The sequence below is a fragment of the Protopterus annectens genome, chromosome 14.part0, assembly GCF_019279795.1.
Source record: "Protopterus annectens isolate FY-2018-M chromosome 14.part0, PAN1.0, whole genome shotgun sequence".
NCBI classification, from domain to species: Eukaryota; Metazoa; Chordata; order Ceratodontiformes; family Protopteridae; genus Protopterus; species Protopterus annectens.
In genome coordinates, this window is record NC_056748.1 from 606,143,940 (window position 1) to 606,163,146 (window position 19,207).

Sequence of the window (19,207 nt, forward strand, 5' to 3'; positions counted from 1 at the left end):
GCCGTCTAGCTTATCAGTGGGAGTGGTAAGCACTAGGTAGCCTATCTACCCCAAGAGTGGTTTCTGGCCCAGAAATTGTAGTTTATTGGTCGTTTGGCAGTTTTTCCATATATTTCAACTTTCTGGTTTAAAAGCCCGTGCTTGCGCTTGTTTCCCACCTTTCCTGTAACTAGTCTAGTCCAGATACAGATTTGCTGTATCCAGGACTGTTTGTAAGTTTCTGAGCCCCTAAGCCTTTTTGTGTTGGAGGGAAGCATTCTAGCTTATCAATGGTAGTGGTAAGCACTAGGTAGCCTATCTACCACAAGATCCAGGTACAGATTCTTAGTTTTAGCACTTGAATTTGCTTATTCATGCTCAGCACTTGTTCAGAACTTGTTGTTAGCACTAAATAAGCTACAAATTACTACAGCATTCAACCTTCCTCTTCACCTAGAGGAAAGCAGTTTTTGTACTTACTTTCCTCACTTGCTTAGAGAAAAACAGCTCTTATACTCACTTTCCTCACTTGTCTAGAGGAAAGTAATTTTTTATTCAGGCATGTCCAAGGGTCAGCTCCCAGTGTTCTCTCCTGTCTCTCTAATGAATCTGAACATCTTGGGGCAATGTAGCAATTGCCTCATGCACACAGACAACCCTCTCCTCCTACCACCCACCACCACAACCTGTGAGAGATGCACTTATCTAGCCAAACTGGAGGCAAAGCTCTCGCCAACCAAGACTGCACTTGACAGTCAAGAGGAGAAGGTAAACACTTGCACCTCACCACACTCATCACATAGTCCCACTAAACCTACACCACCAAAATCCACACATAGAAACACAAAAACATTTGCAGAGGCTCTCAATAATAATTTGTTCAAGCAACAGAAACCTCCAAAGCAGAAACGCAAGCAACCTCCAGCCCCCAACACAACCCAAATGACACATAGCCCACAGACTCAGTGTGCCAATAAACCACAGCCCATAAGGCAAACCAACGTACCCAAAACACTAGTCATAGGTGACTCTATAGTCAGGCACACTGATATCCCACTCACCAGGCTAAACAAGGAGAAGGTTACTGTCAGCTGCCTGTCGCGTGCCAGGATCCGCCACATAACCCATGCACTCAGGTCACTCCACAGCAAGTACAAATATGACTCTGTCATTGTCCATGTTGGTGTGAACGACCAGAGACGTACCTCTTGGACTACATGAAAAGAGATATGGAAGAGCTCTCCGATCTTGTAGCCCAAGCAGGTATGACCCTAGCCCTGAGTGGCATCCTGCCATCTCCCAGAATGATACAGCAGTACAAGGAAAAAATGATTGACTTCAACACTTGGCTAAGTTTCTGGTGTCATTCTAAGGGGATCCAGTATCTCTCTGCCTGGGACAAAATGGTTGACAGACCACAATGCTTTGCCAGAGATGGCCTGCACCTGTCGCCCATGGGATTCCGGATACTGGCTAAGACTCTTGCCTCCTCTATAGTGCCTTTTTTAGGCAAGGTTCAAATGACAAATTCACCACCGTAACAGGAACAGGCAAGCAAAAACTGAGTGTAATGCTACTCAATGCTTGAAGTCTAAATATCAAAATGCAGTCACTCGAGGCACTCCATAAAATGGAGAACATCGATATCTGTGTAGTGACTGAGACCTGGTTCAAGGCTCTAGAGAGCCCCCCTGCATTACCAGGCTATAACTTATACCACACGTTTCGGCCATCTAACCTGGACCAAAACACCAAAGGTGGAGGTGAGTCCATATTCATTAAGGATATCCACACCTCCAGGCTAGTTGTGCAGCATAATGCATCCGAGGTTATCCAAATGCAACTAACTCTGGGCAAAACTGCAATCCAAATTGTAGCTTGCTACAGATCCCCCACCATGTCCCAGGATTCCCAATCCTCTTTTCTTGATATACTGGAAAATATTAGGGTTTAACCAAACACCCTAATAATGGGGAATTTCAACTACCCCGCCATTAACTGGGAAAACTACTCATGTACCAACTTCTTCACTCAATGCTTTCTGGAATTCATAAATTCCAGTGCCCTGGATCAACTTATCCACACTCAAACCAGGGGCAACAATATCGTAGACCTGTCACACCCCCCCCCCCTAACTATGTATTCTAACTCCAGGGTCGCACTACAGTGGGGAAGAGGGGCATATCCCATTTACTTGCCAGTAATACTTGCCTGTCAAATGAAGTGTCGGTCAAATTAAATTTCGGTCATTTGGTGTCACCAGTCAAGTCTGACCACAAATTGATAACCTTCTCTTTAAAAATCCCTAAACCACCAGTAGATGCAAGTATCACAATATTCAGACTTCTAATGTACACATTTTCTATAATTCTGTGATGAAGTCTCTAAGTTCAGGTATAACTGTACTCCTCAAAATGTTGACACAGCTAGTAGTTATGCAGATACAATCTAATCTCCCCTAGAAAATTATATAAATCTGTCAGTCCCTACCAAAACTAAACAAAAAGGCAAGTGAAAGAGCAAACCAGCCAGGTGATTTACCTGTATAAATAAACAACTCAAGGTCAGTATCAAAATGTTATTCAAGGTATCGAAAAATACCATTAGAGGAAAATTAAGGCTATCATTGGAAGCTAAGAATAACTACAAATCCTTCTTTACTTACTTCAGAAAGTTATGAAGTAACACCCATCATTGCTTTGAACTTATTCAAAGTGGTACTTACTACTCGGTTGGATCTAATAGATATTGGAAATATACTAGCAAACTAATTCAGTGCAAATCTCACCACAGATACATCTATATACAGAGCGTATATATATATATATATATATATATATATATATATATATATATATACACACACACACACACACACACACACACACACACACACACACACACACACACACACACACACACACACACTTAAGGACCAGGTCACTGGGCCGATCTGGGGCTGATTGAACATATTTGGCCAAACAGGGTCCCACTCCAAGGGGCCTATTAAGGGGCCTATTACTTCATAACGCTCAACTGTTTTGCATTTTCCACAAAATACAGTATTTAAGACCAAAATAATAGGTTGTGACAAAATTCAGAGTGGCACCTTTAAATTACAAATTTTATACTTTGAACCTTTTCCAGCCATCTGCTGCTTATCCAGTCATGTCACCGTCATAGTATCATTAACACCATGACAACATTAGAAACTGACAAAAAAGGAAAAACCACACTGAGTCAAAGAAATTAATAAAGTAAGCGCTTTCGTTTACTTATAATCAGCAAACTTCTTCAGACAAATGTTAAAAAGGTAATATAAAACTTAAATAGACAAATTCAATGACATCACCACCTGTTAACAGAAGGACAAACCTCCATTTAAAAGGCTATAACAAAATGCAATAAAAATAAAATCAAAATACGAGTACCATTAAATAAAACAATTACATCAAACATTTCCAAAAGGCTTATGCATGGAAAAATTTATATATATATATATATATATATATATATATATATATATATATATGAACACAAGTAGATATAAAAATATATGTATATAAAAATATTTACACATAATTATTACCTATTAAGAGCCCTCATTTTCAGAATGCTTCTGATAGAAACAAAATCATTCAGGCCTGGGGGAACCAGGGCATTCAGTTTCAATTGCCATATTAATTCTTTCTCATCTAGTTTCAAAGACATTGGTCCACCCCTAACATTGTCATCAATTTTATCAATGACATGAAAAACAAATCCATGTGCGGGGTAATCCTTAATATGCCTAGCTAGAGCATTATTCAGGTTAATTTTCTCAACAGAATACAAATGTTCGTAAATTCTATTTTTAAGGGGTCTTTCTGTTCTGCCAACATAAAACGCAGAACAGACTGTACAGGAACTTAAATACACAACCTCTCTTGTATTACAATTAAACCTACCCTTTATGTAGTATTTTATATCATGTATAACAAAGGAGTTCCTAACATTAATATATTTACACCAATGGCAAGCCCCACATTTTACCATGCCGCAGTGCGGTAAATATTGTTTAGGGGTCCCATTCTCCAAAATGCCTTTCAAGTTTCTTCCCTTTCTGAAAACTACACAAGGGGAATCACCCACACTGTTTTTAACAACATTGTCCTCCAAAAGAAAACACCAATTCTTAAGAAGAATAGATTTCAATAAAGGGGCATCTAGCGAGAAAGTGGTAATAAAGCTCAATTTATCCAACCCTTGGTTATAAGGGACAGAAGGGTGATTAGAATCAAATACTAAATCACCCTAACCAACCATGGGTTCACCTCCCTCATTTCTCAAGGGTCTTATGTCCACAATACCAACATCTTCCCCTAAATTCGTCACATCCATACCTTCACCTTTAACCAACAAAGGTTTAAAGATACCATTCACTCTTTTTGAGTGAACTTCACAAATCAAATCTTCCAATAAGCGACTAGGATACCCACGCTTAACAAACATCTCTATCAGCAGGGTATATCCATCCATAAAGTCACCCTCCAAGGACACCATTCTTGCCGCCCGAACAAATTGGCCTTTAACAACCGCTGTCTTCTGAAAATATGGGTGGCAACTAGAATAGTGAAGGAAGGCTTTCGAGTAAGTTGACTTTCTAAAAATCCTAAAAATATACCTTCCATTAGGGAGATCCTTAATTAATTCGACATCTAAATAGGAAATTTTATCCTCCCGGAAATCCCAAGTAAATTTCAAAAAATCAGTATAATGGGTGATGTGTTCAATAAAGGAGTTAGCCGAAATTTGATCACCCTTCCAAAGGATGAAAATGTCATCCAAATAATGGGTGTACCATGCTACCCTTTCCTGGAAAACACTATCCTTAGATAAAAAGTGCTTTTCCCAATAGGCCATCACAGTGTTAGCAAAAGTGGCCCCCAAGGAGAACCCATGGCAACACCCATTTTCTGTAAATAAAATTCTTTATCAAAAATGAAATAATTATTACTAAGCACCAACTCCAATAAATAAATAACAAGATCAATACATGAACCATCCACATGTTTCTCCAACAGGAATTCCCTTATCCATTCACAACCGGTGTCCTGAGGTATAACTGTATACAAATAATGGACATCGATCGTGAAAAAATTAAAGTCCTTGGAAAAAGGAAGGTTCTTTATAGCTTCCAGGAAGGCCCACGAGTCCTTACAAATCTGGGATTCATTTAATAGGGCACCTTTCAATTTAGTGTCAATGAATTTTGTACACCCATATGTGATGGATTGTCTGCCATCAACAATAGGACGGAAAGGAGGATTTAACAAGTCCTTTTGGATTTTTGGCAACCCAAACATAATAGGTGTAAGAGGATGGGTGATACAAAGGTAATTATATAAATCAGCATCAATACACCCATCAATAAAGAGATCATTGATGAACCCTCTAATCTGTTGATAGGCGCCATTGATTTCATTCATAGATGCCTTAACATAAGCTTCTTTAGCTAAAAGGTTTCACATTCTTATGTTATAATCATCTTTGTTCATAAAAATCAACCCACCTCCCTTATCAGGTTTTATGACACGTATGTCGGCAAAATTCAATTCCTTAAGGGCATCTCTCTCCAAAGTGGACAAATTAAACACTTGAGGTCTATACAAGGCGTTATTACTAAAAAGTGCCCTGATGTCATTTTCACAAATTTTCTCAAAAAGCAAAATTGAAATATGCAGAACAGGATTAAAAATACTAGCTACTCTAAACTCATTAGCTAAACTTGAAGTAGTGCCAAAAAGGACATTTGAGTTCAGTTTCCTAGTATAAGTCCTAAGATCAATTAGATTTTTGGCTAAATCTCCTCTAGTAGTTGGAACAAAAGTCAGACCTTTGGCCAAAACCTCATTTAATAGTGGGGAAGGCACAAATGGAGAATAATTATAAATCTTAAAGTCGTTCGTGCTATTAACCAAAACTTCAACTGTATTAGGATATTCAGTAAAATGTACAGTGCCAGCAACATTTGCAGGAGAATTTACTATCTCCTTCTCCTGTTGTGTGATTTCCTTTTCCAACGCTGTTGCTGTTGTGACCAATTCTATTGGCCGCCAGTGTTCCCTTTCCTGGCACCCTGAAAACCCTGAGAAGAAGCACTACTTGTGTTGTTAATATTCTTTCTATTGTTGCTGCCACCAGCGTTATTTTGTCTGTTAATAAGCCTTTTGCTTCTTCTAACAGGAGAATCCTCAAGTGGCACAGCATCAGTCAATGCACTCCCATTACTGTCTGTGTTATTAGGACTTGAAACACCATTAGCCGGAAAACAACTGCCATTTTCCTTTTCCATAGGCCAATTGGTCCCTATTTAGTTTCTTAACCTTATTGTGCCTAATTTTCAACAAGGCACTCTCAATACTGGAAAATATGCGCATAAAGTCATACTTATAATGTAAAAAGTCTTTATCAGAACGGATACTTGAATTAAGACCAGACAACTCAATTTTCAATGTCTCAATCTGTGAACAGAGTCCTTAATGAGTAAATTCATAAAATCACAACCTTGCTGATCAAAAGGTTTCAAAAGTTCCTTATGAAGTGTAGAATTAGCCACAAGACCCATTGGAAAACGCCATTGCCTAAGTCCCTTAGGGACTTGCTGTCTATTGATACACTCAACCAAATATTGTACTTCAATTTGTAAGTTTTTAAAGTGAAATAATTTAATGCCAAACACTTTCAAATTATTAACGATAGTATTGTCAGTTAATGCAGAGCTCATTTGACCATCCAAAGATGTATCCACGGATGTAAATGAAACAGGATCCTTAAACCATTTATTCAAGCAAGGAATAGTAAGAGAAGTACTTACAGGCCCTACTATATTTCCGTCAGCCTGAAATCGCCCATTAGAGATGTCACCATTGAAAGGTGATGTCTGGAAACTGGAACACGGCAACCCAGTCGATACAGAGGACCCAGAAAGTACAATACCTAGATCCTGCGATCCAGAGGTGTTCGCTGGCGTCCTAAGATGATTGAGTCCAATGGATTACCTAAACCAGAATTTCCGGCTGAACGAGACCAAGTAACTGCAACCTGGCTAGATAGTACATCTACGCGTTGCGTCAGCATTTTGATAAGTGCAGTCAACTTCCCCAGAGCATTGGTGTCCGAAGGTGACACCATGCTTTCATTCTGGAATAAAACTTGAGACTACCGTGCAGTAGTTTCCTCCATATACAAACACCAACTCCAAACTAAGATATATAAACAAACTAGAAACTGACAAAAAAGGAAAAACCACACTGAGTCAAAGAAATTAATAAAGTAAGCGCTTTTGTTTACTTATAGTCAGCAAACTTCTTCAGACAAATGTTAAATAAGTAATACAAAACTTAAATAGACAAATTCAATGACATCACCACCTGTTACAGAAAGACAAACCTCCATTTAAAAGGCTATAACAAAATGCAATAAAAATAAAATCAAAATGCGAGTACCATTAAATAAAACAATTACATCAAACATTTCCAAAAGGCTTATGCATGGAAAGAAAAAATTATATATATATATATATATATATATATATATATATATATATATATGAACACAAGTATATATAAAAATATATGCATATCAAAATATATACACATAATTATTACCTATTAACAGCCCTCATTTTCAGAATGCTTCTGATAGAAACAAAATCATTCAGGCTTGGGGGAACCAGGGCATTCAGTTTCAATTGCCATATTAATTCTTTCTCATCTAGTTTCAAAGACATTGGTCCACCCCTAACATTGTCATCAATTTTATCAATGACATGAAAAACAAATCCATGTGTGGGGTAATCCTTAATATGCCTAGCTAGAGCATTATTCAGGTTCATTTTCTCAATAGAATACAAATGTTCGTAAATTCTATTTTTAAGGGGTCTTTCTGTTCTGCCAACATAAAACGCAGAACAGACTGTACAGGAACTTAAATACACAACCCCTCTTGTATTACAATTAAACCTACCCTTGATGTAGTATTTTATATCATGTATAACAAAGGAGTTCCTAACATTAATATATTTACACCAACGGCAAGCCCCACATTTACCATGCCACAGTGTGGTAAATATTGTTTAGGGGTCCCATTCTCCAAAATGCCTTTCAAGTTTCTTCCCTTTCTGAAAACTACACAAGGGGAATCACCCACACTGTTTTTAACAACATTGTCCTCCAAAAGAAAACACCAATTCTTAAGAATAATATATTTCAATATGGGCATCTAGCGAGAAAGTGGTAATAAAGCTCAATTTATCCAACCCTTGGTTATAAGGGACAGAAGGGTGATTAGAATCAAATACTAAATCACCATAACCAGCCATGGGTTCACCTCCCTCATTTCTCAAGGGTCTTACGTCCACAATACCAACATCTTCCCCTAAATTCGTTACATCCATACCTTCACCTTTAACCAGCAAAAGTTTAAAGATACCATTCACTCTTTTCGAGTGAACTTCACAAATCAAATCTTCCAATAAGCGACTAGGATACCCACGCTTAACAAACATCTCTCTCAGCAAGGTACATTCATCCATAAATTCACCCTCCAAGGACACCATTCTTGCCGCCCGAACAAGTTGGCCTTTAACAACCGCTGTCTTCTGAAAATATGGGTGGCAACTAGAATAGTGAAGGAAGGCATTCAAGTAAGTTGACTTTCTAAAAATCCTAGAAATATACCTTCCATTAGGGAGATCCTTAATTAATTCGACATCTAAATAGGAACATTTACTTGGGATTTCTGGGTGGATAAAAGATGATAAAAGATGAAACATTAGGCAAACATTAAATGATTTAGCTAGATCTAAGAGGTAGACAATCAACCACTAACTAACAAGTGAACAGAACTGATTACTATTTCTGTATGAATCCGTTTGATTATATGAAAGTTTTAGAATTTTTCTTGCACTGGCATACCTATTTCATTGCATAACAAGTAAGTTAGTTAACCATTCATACTGGATACTGAACTCAGACTAGAGGTTCATCATACTGTGCAAAAAAAGACAGGTTAAAACAGCATGGTGGGTTTTGCTATTACTAATTTTTGCTGATATGCATTGTGCTTCTCATACAGCAAGCTTTCACGGAGGTTCTCAGAAAATGTTTGCATCAGTTTGCTTATAGTCATCCAATGACCCAACTGTCTACTGCCTGCAGAAAGTGATCATGAGATTGCTTTACTATACACTACAGTGGTGAAACAGCTTCATTGCTGCTGACCATGTCTTTACTGGTGACTTCAGTATAAAGTGACCTAAACTTAAAACAATAGAAAATAGAGTGTAACAGCCTAAAAAAATTGAATGAGTCTATGTGATCATTGTGCAGAACTGTTCTTTTCAAGTTTAAAAACAGCCATCTAGCTACCACACCCAAGCACAGAAATTTCTAGAACTATGTTAGGCTTTCCACCAGGGAAAACCAGAAAATAGCTAGCTTTGACTGGATCTTGACTTGTTGCCATTATCAGATAGTTGCGAATATTCCAGACATTGTATACTTAAATAAAGTGCTTTCTTCCTTCAGTGACCCTTTTCAGTGAAAGCTGCAAAGTAAGACAAGCAAGCCCTGGATGATATGGTGGTCAAGCTCCCATGCTGGAGGCTTCTCCCCTTTTACCCCCTTTCTTAATGTAACCGACTCCAAAGTCACACAGCCACAGGTTATATTATGAATTTTCAATGAAATGGAATGTAACATTTTTTTAATTTTCAGCAACCTTGTATTGCCATCATAAAAGGATAACAAGCTTATTAAAAGAATACCATTTACAGTTACTCAGAAATGTTCCTTACACATATTATCTAAAGAAAATCTACTAAAGAAATAAAACATATGGCATTCTGTAAGAATTTGCTACATAATACACAAGCAGAATATTTAAAGGTCAAGCATACACACTACAGTAATAGTTGTACTTGACAACTCTGTCTAATCATTATAAAAGTTGCATATAAGGCCACTGACTACTCCTGTTTTCCAAAAGTAAGAACCCCCTTCTACCACTTTCATTAAGATGGAGAAAGTAGGACTTGCTATATAGTTATTCTGCATCCCTGAGAGGGATAAAATCAGATACAGCAGATCAAGTAGTCAACATGCAGCTCTTGGCTTGGCTTCCTGAGGTAAACCACTCAATCATAGGTTAACCAACTAACCATGAAAGGATGTAGGAATGCTATCAATTGCCACCCATTCCATTTTCTCCCAATGCATCAGATGCAAGACTTTATCCCCAGCATATGTTGGGGGAGGGGGGGCAGGGTAGAGGGTATCTTTGCTTCACTTCTTACTTATATGAGATAGGTTGACAAAAACACATACTGAGTTGGGCCTGAGGTTTAATGTGCATTTGGCACAAAGTTAGAATTTGCTTATTTATCCAAAATGAAGGTAAGATATCTCAAAGAAAGTCCCATTCTGTGGAGTCAAAAACTTTGTAGAAGTCTAGAAAAAAGATTTCCATGCTCTATGACCTGCAAATTGCCAGATAATATACATTTGTCCACATTCTAACCATATCTGTACTGACACTCCTACCCTATGCAAAACCCTGTTAAAGAGATGAATGAAAGTGGGTAAGAACCCCTCTAGCTGCAAAGCTAAAATGTTAACAAGGATTTTGACATCTAAAGATATCAGGGAGACTTGCTATTAATTACTGCAATCTGTTTAGGCTTTCCCTACATTCACTAATTGAGATTAAGAAGCTTCACTGGACCCAGGTACAGTAAAAGAGTTCCAGTAGTCTATGGATTAAAATCAACATGAATTTCTTAGTGCATCTTTATAAAACTTGCTTGGCTGCTTCATCTAACATAGGGAAGGCCAAAGTTGACAACAAAGCCTTAAAATGAGGCATGCTGTGAATGGAGCAACGTTCACTAAAATATTGTTCACTGATTCTCAGTGTGTCTTTCTACACTATTGAAACCCTCCTCTGAATTCTCAGTATATCTGATAGAAATTATTCCTTTCCCTCGCAATAGGTGCCATCAGTTATGGGAATGGCACCCTGTGGGCCTGCTGGAATGGTTTATATCTGTCCCATCTGTCATGTATATCTTGATATTTAGCTGCCATATGTTGCCATCTAAGTGCTTTAACCTCTTTGTCTTGATCTCCCTGTATGGGCCTATGGCCTTGTAGTTTGATTCTACTTCCAGAAGTTTTGCTCTCAACAAATTAGCATACATTTTCTCTCTCTCTTGCCTAAATGTTCATGCCCTGCAAATTGCCTATTCTATTACAAGAAGTTTGAAATCTTCCCAATGGATGTTAAACAAGACCTTTTCTCTAGCCATCCTTTCTAATAGTTTTACACCTGTATCCTTATATTTTTAACCTTATTTGCACTATTAAACAGCAATGGGTTAAGTCCTCTACTGCCTTGCTGGTGGGCCAGATCTCAACTCTACCAATTTAAATAAAAATGGTCTGTGTTCATATATGGAAGCTGGATGACTCACCAGTTCTTCCACTGACCCCCGTAAATCTGCCTCTCCAGCTAAAGGTCAAACCTACTCACTAACAGTATAATACAATTAGGTGGAACAGTAGACCCATAAAAACACAGAAAGCACCCATTTTAGTGAGTGATGCAGCTATTGTACATTTTTTTCAAAACAAATGAGCTTTTATGTAAATAATCAACTCTTAAGGAACCCATGAACTGTGAAATACAGTAAATATTAATAAAGTCACATTATTAGATAAACTTAACCCTCATGCTATTAAGACCTGTTGGTAAGTGATCTGATAGGCAACACGAGCTGGTAACAGGTGTGAGATATATCAGCCTTATTTTATTAACTAACTCAGACTTTTCATTAAAGGGTTAACAGGGAGGTAACAGGGTGGGTCTAGAGCTCTTAGAAAAGAAGTTAGTTAGGAGAAGGAGCGTTTTAATTTTCTCTAGTACTTCTGCTATTAGCAAAAGTTTTAAACTGGAGACAAAGTGCTGGAAATGTGTGTTGTGGTTTCTGTGCTGTTACATAAACCAGGTGGAAATTGGAATTGATGCTCTCAGGAAGAAAAGTTTCAGTTTCATGGATTCAAGCTATTTGTGTGAAACAGGAAAGCTGTAGCTGTTTGTGGTGAGTTTAAGTAGACTATCAAACATTGTAATATAGAAGATAGTGTTTGCTAGTTGCTGCAAGCTTTAAAAACTGCTTCATTCCAAAGAGTTTACTCAGCCTAAATTTCTCTTCCTGTCTAAACTCAGGACTGAACTTTATGCTATCATTTTGTGCCATTCAAGCCCTTAAAGGTTACTATACAACAAATAAGAAGTGTATGCCTGTTCTCTGTTGAGAAGGAGTTTTCTGTTTTATTGCAGAAGAGCTGCTGGTGACTGAACTTAAATATGGGATACTTTCCATTTTTATTTTTCAAAAGCAGAATCCGCGTTGGTTGCTTTTGTTGGATCTTGTGTAAATAAAGTCTTTTAATTTTACCTCAGAACTGCATCTAGGATCACTATTTTATTATAGTGGCACCTTGGAAACGAAACATGTGATTACATTAAATAACTCATTATAAACTTTTTTTAAGATATATAAAACTGTGATGGAACCCTTCATAGACCATAGCTGGCGTACTAAGCTAATCCAGAAGGTACAAAGAAAGGATACAGTATAATAAAGGGGTTGGATGACAGTTTTAGAGGAACATAAAATGTGATTATTGAGCTTCATGCCAAGGGCTGTGCCTGTTTGAAGTCTTTCTTGTCAAGTGGGATTACATTAGTAACAAGTGACACTACTTTTAGATGGTACCCCATATTGAACTGTGTCATAGATATTTTGTAAACTAAATGAATAATGGAAACATAGTGGCACAACTTCATGTGTAATACTATTATACAATATACTATTGTGTGCTATTATACAATATACTATTGTGTTGTAGATGGAAACAAACTTGAAAGATCAGCTTATACAAAATGCTGCCAATGCTACAAAACAGTATCGTCAGGATGATATTCCAAGGTTTGCAGTTGTATTCATTGCTGTTTCATTAATGAATGTAGTAGTTTTATATAACCAGAAACTGAAGTATACAATGATGTGTGCATGTACGTCATCTGTGGAGGTTTAGAGTATTACATACTGAAGACTCTAGCTTGTCTGGGTTTTTCTTATAGTTTTTACTGAATGGTTTATCTGTGTGACCTTTTTACCCTTGAGTTTGCATGTTATTTGGGATATTTTTTAAGCACCTCAATGTTTATGGATTTCAAGCTTTATTTTAACTTCTGTGTTTCTCAATTACAGCCAAACAATTCACTTTGCTGTACTGATGAGCTCAGATAAAGGACAAAACATGGCATGTCTGCAACATACCTCTTAACCTCTAAGACCAAGAATTCTGGACAAAGCCATATATAATTGGGGGACAAAGGCCCAAAAATAGGGACAGTTTTTAAATATTGCTCTTGCAAAAATAGAAAGTTGATGGAATAACAGATTTTGCATTAGCATGAATTTTCTGAAGAATATGAAGTCTGAAACTCAAATGTCTGTCATTATTTTCTGACTTCAATCCTCAATGATTTGCCAGAAAACCAAAATTTTATCAGGAGCAGACCAAAAATCTGAGGCAAGAATATGGACATTATGTGTGCAACAGTAAATTCTTGAAAAGTAAAAGGTAAAAAAGTCATTGTCATTTAAAAGTCAAGTAGATGAACCACAAATAAAGGCATAAATTGAATAATTTATGTAATATTGCTTTGCTTTATATGATATGAAGCAATATATGTGAAGTATAATGCTTATGTTAATATAGTTTTATTATTTTGCCGTGAATTGCCACGCTCCAACTTAACACCCCCAGTCCACCTTGCACTGACTTATCCAACTACCTCTACTATTACTTCATCCCACCCAGAATAATCCCTCTCCTACCAAAAACTAATTTTCTCTCTAATATCTATTGCACTATACTCTCCAATCTCCATTATACTATTACCCTCTCCATGCATAATATTTCCTAACCTACTAATGGCTAGTAGCTATATATTCTGAAACAAAAATATTCGCTTTATGTAAATGTTGAAATTTCTGTATTGAATTATGTCGTCATTTTTATAACATTGTGACAAGCCAATTGCAAATATCATAGAACTTATCTGTAAACATTTCAATTAACTGTATGAACTATGTCCTTTTGTAACATGTGAAATGTTACTTGCAATTATTGTGGAGCTTTTATCCTTGGGCCTCCACTGAAAATGGTCTCCTCTTGGCCCAGTGGACTTCCGCAGTCATCAAACTTAAATAAAAAAAAATAAATTAATAACAAAAAATGTATACAAATGTAAATTTGCCTATGTCACAAGTGACAATTCAGTAAAGTTATTTGGGGGGAGGGGAAGTAGACGAACCACTGGTATGTTCTTAAGGGCTGATTTACATATATCTCATGGGCCTCCACTATAGAAGGTTTACGTTCATGTGCAACGAAGACCGTAGCTTGGTACATACTCGCAAGTAATACTATTAATGTTGCAGATGGTAGGTGATAGTCGAAGATGGAAACAAACTTGAAAGATCAGCTGAAATAAAATGCTGTGAATACTAATTATTTATGCTTAGCTGGTGTACCTACTTTTTACTGAAATTTGAGGGGTAGGCTACATTAGCACAACATGCTTCAAAATGATTTTTACTAGGAAAAAATTATCTGTCCAGGTAATGTATTAAAACATCAGTGGGATATCAAATATATAGAATTAACCAGAGGTGTAACTATCTCTACTGGTGTCTGGTGCTGTCCTGGCTGGTATCCTCGTAAAGGTCCTCTGTTCTCGATGCATACATTTCTACAATTTGTGCCACACAATAAGTGGTAAGCGCTTCAGTTCTAAAGGAAAAAAAATAACAAAAAAGCTATTTTTTTATTTTTTTTTTTATTTTAAATTGTTGCAGCTGTTTTCTACACATGCACAGAGTGCAAAGCACTTTAGTTTTGACAAGTGCCCCCTAACACACTGTGCCTAGGGCAGCTGCTGCCTTCACCCCACCCTATCTGTGCTACTAGAATAACAATGAACACACCATATGAATTCATATGGTCAACATGCATTTAAATATTATGTGCTTCTAATATATTTTTTAATAGTACGTGGATGTAAATAAAACACAGTGCAAATGAAGTTAAGTAGTTGTGAAGGTTCTGGAATTTATCACTTTTGAATTAATTCCTATTTTATGGAGTGTTTTAAGACCTTTAACCTAATGAAAGCTTTCTGAAGAACTTGTATATACCAATTCTGAGATCACTATATCTCATGGAATAGCATATATTCTGAGAAATGGCCATATCTGACTTGGTATACAAGTCCATTTTTGGGGGGGGGGATTCAGTCTCTGTATTTTGGGACCCGCTCACATGTTCCGACATTTCCGATGGTTACCACCCAGTTCTTCAGTGTCAGCTTTCCCTGCCCAGTAAATTACAGCCCTAGTTTTGCTATTCCAAACATGAGATTAGCCATTCAACAGCTGTAAATAATTACTTAGTATCATTTCTATTCCTAAGAGAAATTAAAAATGATCTTATTAGTTAGTACTTGCCAGTCTCAAGTTGTTATCCAGTTTGCAAAACTGCATGAAAAGGCTGTGTATCTACATTAATTTCTCCCTATGTAGTAATACCCTACTGACTCCCAGCAAGGTTTCAAGCCTAAACATGGGGTAGAGATTACACTGATCAATCCATTAAGCACATTCTGACTACTACAAAGGTCAATGTATATTCATCCTCTTTCTAGACTGAAGCACAAACCATTCAACTGGCTCTGTTTTGCAGGGACATTCTTATTTTCAGGTCAGATTTAACCCCTGCAAGTGATGCAACTGATGCACCTGTTTATTGGGGCATGTCCCTATTTTTAGGCTTGATTTACCCTTCACACAATTTTCTGAACTCCCCATCACACATGGAAACTGAAGCTGTCTAATACATAGTAAACCACACCACACAACTGACAACTAACAGCACCAGTCATTTTAAGAGGACGCACATCTCTCATCTCCTTTTCAAAAGTAAAAATAAATGACCTTGTGTGGGAAAAATTTGTAATAAAGTTTACAGATTTTACACCATCTCTTTGATAATGTTCTTAATTTTATTTTTTTGAAACTATTTTTTAAACATTCCTGAAAAATATCCCATATTCCTCATAGAAGCGGTAAAAATTGTATTATTTGGTATTCAAATTTTGTGCTAATTAGATGCCCCAATTTTTCGCTGGATGTAGTTACTTTTCAAGGGCCTTTGTACCTCTTGCAAGTTGAGAGGTATGCTTTCAGCAAGGTGTTTGATATTGTATATTTTGTCTTGCTGCTCAACTGACTAGCCTAGTTTAGTTTAACAACTCATGATGTCAATTGGTTCAACTGTTACATAGCAGGAATATACTTTGAAAGTTCAGTGACAGCCTTTCTTCTTCTTTGAGGCATTGGGTTACATTAGCTGGCACTGCCAAAGACCAAGGCCATGCTATGTAGTGAGTATAAGTTTTTCAGCACATTGACATTACCACAACTGGCTAGCAAGTCTTTATCTGATACTCCTGTTCTTCAGGTGAAGTCCCTCATATACTTGCGCTTTCTATTTGTAGAAGAAATGCCACATTCTGAGAAGATCTCCTGTGCTGTAAAAATAACTACTATATGGTTTCAAAGTTCCCTCACTCACTTCTAAAAATACAGTTAAATGTTTGGTTCTTTCTCTGGGATCTTGTATGACATTTGCATCCTATTAATCTTCACCAGACAAATGTCAATGAATTCAGCTCTTTGTCTAACAGGCCTGCAGGATTCATCCTGGGAAGAGATGGTTATACTCATTACTGGTCCGTCTTCTGAGAGTTTGTCTGATGCTCATGTCATTCTAAAGCCAGGTGTTTCTCCTCTTTAAGGTCTGAGGGGGGACATCCAGTGAAGAAGTTGTATACTATCACCATCTGTTAGTCACATACCCCATCACATGGGAAGTTGAGGACAGCATCTTCTGATGTGCCATACTTTATTTTGTAGAAATATTTGTCAAATCAAAGAAAGTTCCAGCCATACTTTCACCTCTGAAAGTATTCAAATTGCCAACCTACTATTAGGAATCATCAACTTGTGTGAAATAGTCCTTGCCTTTTGTTGGCCAGTAAAGCATTGTGCAAAGACCTGTTTGTTATTCCGTGCCTATATAACTGCTTATTTATGTTCCACTGCTGTTAAAACACTGCTCAAGTGGTACTTTATATATTTGTTCTCTATGAGGAGTTTAAAACCTCCTTGAACTCTCTAGAAAATGGATCATGGACTCAGTGGGACTCCATAGTGAAGACATTTTAAATGCATAAAATTGAGTGAGTATGTGTAAAACAAAATCTTTCATACTGCACTGTGCTCATTATATAGAAAATGATTTAATGTATGCATATACAAGTAAAATGTCCACCATACATAACTGCTCAGCTTTAGAGTCTCATCTGAATTAGTTCTAAAGAACAAAAGGGTTTTTCCTTGTACAATATCTTATCTAACATAGGTTTATTTTATTCAGAATACAAAAAAAAAAAAAAAAAATCCCCACCCCATACCTACTAGCTCCAGAACTTGAATGTAGCTTGCTCTTTTTTTTAAATATCAAATGGATTTGTGCTATTATTTATCTTTACTTCACATAAAATGTGCACATATTTTATTTGTTAACTAGGTATACCAGCTAGTAATAAATACCTCATTTCAAGGGTAATTGAGAAGCATTGTTTAGTTAAGTGACTTGCTCAGAATAAAAATGCAGGCAGATGGAAAGTGAGCAAATCAATAATGCTTTCAGCTAAACTGCCATATAATAGACACTTTTAGAATATTTTTTTTGTCATAGACTGATGTTTACATTGGGCTATGAAAATAACCTGCAATGATAAATCATGTTATCAGAGTTATAATACCAAATGTAATGCACTGCACAATGACAGTGTAGTTGTTAACACACCTATAGTTTGTTATGCCAGCATCGTTCACTATGCTTAAGTACATTGTTCATAGAGTACATCAAAAGCTAACTATAGCAATGACTCCATGAAACTGGCACTTGTACTAAAACAATTACAGGAAGAAGCACAGCAGCTTCTCGGGTAAAGGAGGAGAGTGATATTCACTATTTGCTCTTCTGCATTTTCACTATTTGCTCTTCTGCATTTTCGGTCGATTTTTTTGACAGCACTCTGCTTTTGAGTGCTAACACTTCAATAGGGAGTTAAATTGCACATTTCTTACTCTTCTTTTCTGGTACTGAATAAAGCAAATCACAGCTGGCTATTGGGTTATCCATGAATGCACTCATTGAAATGGCTCCTTCTTTTTATGCCGTGAGATCTGTATGAATGATGGACATTGTGCTGTTTGGCTGTCAAAGGATCATGTTCAGAAATCTGTATCACTAGTGCCCAGATGTGCCTACAGTGTGCATTATAAAATGTCCTGTTTTTAGCCATGATGACAGCAGATTATATCAATGTATCACTATGGGTTTGGATCACTGACTCAAAAGTGACTCAGAAATTGGAGTAGATAGTGGGAAGCATTTAATGTAGGCTTTGGAATTAACTTAATTTTATCTAAAGTTAGTAAATATATTCAAAATAATGTGAGTATGCTTGATATTATGTAATATATGTAGTGTGTGTGTGTGTGTGTGTGTGTGTGTGTGTGTGTGTGTGTGTGTGTGTGTGTGTGTGTGTGTGTGTGTACAAAGTTTGTATTCAAATTTGAAATGCAAGGAAATGTCAAAACAGTTGTAAAACCTTGATTTCTTCACTGTACAGCTCTGACTGAGTCAGTTTGCTGAAAATCATTGAGAGGCACTGTAACATTTTATGATTTTAGGTCTTTTCTAATAAGTAAAGTAACATAAGGGCATGTGACTAAAACATGGGGATCTAAGTGGCTCAAATAAGCAAGTAGAAATAATCATTGGAAAAAGGTCCTCCTTTTTGGGCTTTAATTGTATATGGACAGACTGCTGTATTTTATTTATCTTGGGGATCTCTGGTGGTCTAGTGGTTAGGATTTGGTGCTCTCACTGCCACAGCCCGGGTTCTATTCCTGGTCAGCGAATTTCAGTGATTTTAGAATTGTCTCATGACACTTGTGTAGAGTACTGAGTTCTCTTAT

At 37.0% G+C, this 19,207-nt stretch overlaps 1 long non-coding RNA gene across 1 annotated transcript in view; it reads left to right on the forward strand.

The window, feature by feature from the left end:
• Positions 1 to 11,895: 11,895 nt before the first annotated feature.
• The window catches only part of LOC122789132, a 272,474-nt gene continuing 265,162 nt past the window's right edge, over positions 11,896 to 19,207 (forward strand). The window contains exon 1 of the long non-coding RNA XR_006362773.1: positions 11,896 to 12,118. This is a non-coding gene — a long non-coding RNA (uncharacterized LOC122789132). The remainder of the gene's footprint in view (positions 12,119 to 19,207) is intronic.